This window comes from Triticum aestivum, chromosome 6B, assembly GCF_018294505.1.
Source record: "Triticum aestivum cultivar Chinese Spring chromosome 6B, IWGSC CS RefSeq v2.1, whole genome shotgun sequence".
Taxonomy (NCBI): Eukaryota; Viridiplantae; Streptophyta; class Magnoliopsida; order Poales; family Poaceae; genus Triticum; species Triticum aestivum.
In genome coordinates this window covers 121,291,289-121,295,313 of record NC_057810.1, presented here as the reverse complement: position 1 = coordinate 121,295,313, position 4,025 = coordinate 121,291,289, and positions in this window count along the sequence as shown.

Here is a 4,025-nt window from a genome sequence, read left to right as displayed (position 1 = left end):
GAGGACGGAGGAGGAAGGCGGAGCGAGGAGGGGCCGGCCGGCGCGGAGTTGAGGAAGGACGGAGGAGGAAGGTGGAGCGAGGAGGGGCCGGCCAGCGGCGAGTGGAGAGGGAGGACGGAGGAGGAGGCCGGTACCGAGTCCAGCAAGGAGGAGGAGGTGACGGCGCGCGATGCAGACGGAGGAGGGGCGACGGGGGTGGACCGGCGCGCGGCGCAGACGGATGATTGAGTGTGTGACTGTGTGAGTGGATCGGATAGAGGAGATGGGGGTGGGAGATGAATGGCTTAGCAGTTGCGCGCTGTAAGAAAAGACGCTACTGCTAAGCTATCTAGCAGCAGCGCCTTTCACAATAAAGCGCTACTGCTATCAGCATGTAAAAATAGACTTTGTTCAATATATCAAAAATACATTGATCATCAACGATCTTTTTGTGTACAATCTGATTTATCAATATGAGTCCTCACCGGTTTAGGAACAGGTGAAGACTCATATTGCAGCCACAAATTCTACACATAGAGTTCAATGAAGACCAAATGCTTGTCAAAGTTTGAGAAGTAACATATTTAAGGTGGTAGAAACTCTCTTCACGGAGCGATGTGGGACTAAATTTTTGTAAGAAACTTAGCAGTAGCGCTTATCTGAGAAATGTGCTGCTACTATGCTATGTAGCAGTAGCGCGCGTCGCTATAACGCGTTGCTGCTATAACTAGCCTCGCGGCGGCCTCGTGGGAATTATAGCAGCAGCGCGTCTTGAGCGGGCGCGCTACTGCTATATTTGTTTCAGCAGCGAGTTTCGTCTGGGCTCGCTACTGCTAATTAGCAGTAGCGAGTTATTTTGAAGCGCGCTGGTGATAGGATTCTGTGTATAGGCTTTTCCCTAGTAGTGTCACTACTTTACCCCTTCCTTTCCCATTAAGCTTTGCTAGTCTTGATACCCATGGTAATGGGATTGCTGAGTCCTCGTGGCTCACAGATTACTACAACAACAGTTGCAGATACAGGTTATGCGATGATCATGACGCGAGGGCGATGTTTGCTTGTTTTGGAGTTTTTCTTCTGCTTCTTCTTCGATCAGGGGATAGGTTCCAGGTCGGTAGCCTGGGCTAGCAGGGTGGATGTCGTTTGAGTTTCTGTTTGTGTTTCATCCGTAGTCGGATGGTGCTCTTATGTAAGATGATGTTGTATTCGTGTGGCATTGTATACCTTTTGTATGTACCCCCATCTATTATGTAATGTTGATGTAATGATATCCACCTTGCAAAATCGTATCAGTATGCGGTTCTATCCTTGGTGGGACCTTCGAGTCTCTTTAGGATAGTATCGCATATTGGGCGTGACAATACGTGGCTTGGTGATACGCCTTTGGCGCTCCAGTATCCGTCCCTGTATCGTATTGTTCGGCGTCGTGATGCTCTTGTTGCAATGATTATGCAGTCCGTCCCTCTTAATTTGCAATTTTGGAGGGTTCTTGTTGGTGACCGATGGGAAACATAGCTTCATCTGGTGAGTAGACTGATGGAGGTTAAGCTAACTCATCAGCCAGATCAGTTGCGCTGGAAGCTTACTAGGTCTGGAGACTTCACAGTCAAGTCGATGTATATCGATGTCATCAATTCTAGTGTTGTTCCAAGTTCCAAACACGTTTGGAAAGTTAAAGTACCTTTGAAGATTAAAGTGTTTATGTGGTTCGTGCATAAACAAGTAATTTTAACAAAGGATAATTTGATTAAGCGTAACTGGACATGATCTACTAGGTGTAGCTTCTGTGATCGGGACGAGAATATCAAGCACCTCTTTTTTGACTGCCCGTTGGCGAGAGTCTTGTGGCGCACCGTGCAAATTGCCTTTAACATTACTCCTCCGAATTCAGTCGGTACGTTATTTGGAACGTGGCTTGTTGGGATAGAGTCCAAAACAGCTAGACATATTCGTGTAGGAGTATGCGCGTTGTTATGGGCAATTTGGAACTGCAGGAATGATTTGGCTTTTAAGAACAACAACTATTCATTTTTTGCAGGTTTTATTTCGGGCTACTGCGTTGATCCGTATGTGGTCCTTACTCACTCCGACGGAGGCCAGGGAGCATTTGGTTACTGGATCTGTCCGGTGGAAGATGGTAGCGCGGGATATCTTCAACCGGTTTGAATGGCGGTCATGTAATAGGATAGGCAATTAGTTTTCTTATCTTTTGTTATGCCAGCCGATTGTGACTTTTGGGTCTTTTGTTATTGGCGTTGTGGCTCTGTGTGAGCTGGCCGTTTTCTATTTTACTTTGAGACATTAAGACCTTGTTGAACCTCATTTTTATTTATATTTGTGGCCGTATGCATCGTTCAAATGCAGAGGCCGGTGTGTCCCCCTTTTCGAAAAAAACAGCTACCCCTCCATGATCCATGAATGAATCGACTGACAAGCTCTATTATCAGTTTCTTAATTTGTAATGCACACATACATATAGAGAGGAGTGTGGAGTACACAAGTTGTTGTTGCTCAAGCAATGTATATGTACGTGCATCTTGTATAGATAGATATAGGCTTGTGTGCTCGTTTTCAGGGTCCTATTTCTGATCCATAAGCCTCTATATTAAGTAGTAACAGACTTTGATGGATCTTTATTTCTTCTTAAGGCCAGCAGCAACACCGCATCGATATATTAAGATTGAAAATAGGATTTACAAGGGAGGTTTAGGGGTTACATAGTATTCACAGGTTAAGGCCAGCTTACTGTTCTCAATCATTGGAAAACTACTACAGTCCACCCCCCTTCAGGCCTGCTGCTCTCCATTCCCGAACCTCATCAGCGAACCTGATCCTTGATCCGATTTACTTACATGAAACTATATGTACCGGTGTAATGTGCAAACACGTGTGCACACTGCCTTTTCTTTTCCCGCAAAGAAGAAAGAACTCGACTTGATTTACACGCAGTTGCACGGATACTATTCGATCCCTTATTTATTTATATTGGGAAACAAATGAAGTTAAGGAACTGAATTTGTGAAATTACAGAGAAGTCACGGCCGAAGAGTGTTCAGAGGTTAAGGCTATCTTAGTGTTCTGAATCATTGGGAAACTACTACAGATCAAAAGTTACCGTACACATCGCTGATTGACCAAATACTTATGCTTTGGCAAATCTAGTTAAGGAACCGGATTTATGAAATTTTAATTGCGAAGTTGTTTTGAGCGACTGACAGCCTGGCACACGCCTAAACAGAAAATACAACCAGACAGTGTCCTTTTTCAGCAGTATTTTAACATTGTCATCTGATCATCTCATTGTTTGCTTTCTAGTTTCAGTTTGCAACGCTCACATCATATATACTAGAGCATGACGCGCGCTTTGCCGCGCCTATTCTTTGGTCATGGGTTAAGTCCCTGTGTTTATTTCGTATGCGGTCTATTTCAATTGGTTGGCTCGTTGTGTGAATATCATTTAATTGTGCTATATAGCAGTGACAATCATGTTTAAACATTTTTATAAAAGTATCCTTCTAGTAGTGAAATTAATGAACAATTGTTTAGTGAGCTTCGTTCAGTACGCCCGAGCTTAATTTTTTGCTCAGCGGTTATTATACGAAATATTAGAAAAATGGAAAAATAGAAAGGTAAATCTATAATCATAGTTACACTATGGTTGGATGCAAGAGAGTAAATTGCTAACTTTCTGTTTGTTTCCCATCGACACCTTGCTTCCAATGTAAGCATGCATTGCCTCGTCGGCGATGGAGTATGTGCCGAGCCAGAAGCGGCGTTCCTCGTCGTAGAAATCCATGCCGAAGTTGCTGGATGGCTTCGCCCGCACGCCGAAGAACCCCGTCTTATTCTTCGGCGGCATGGCGACGATGGGGCGGCGGCGGGTGCCGAATCTCGGCGGCGATGGTGGGGTGAGGGCTCAGGGCAGGGGCTTGGTGGCGGGCAACGGTTGTGTGGGAAATCGTGGCGGGGGCTTCGCGGTGGCGAATCGGTGCGGCGACGACATTGGCGATTCGGGCGGTAGCGGTGGGATCGGGGCTCGGGGCGGG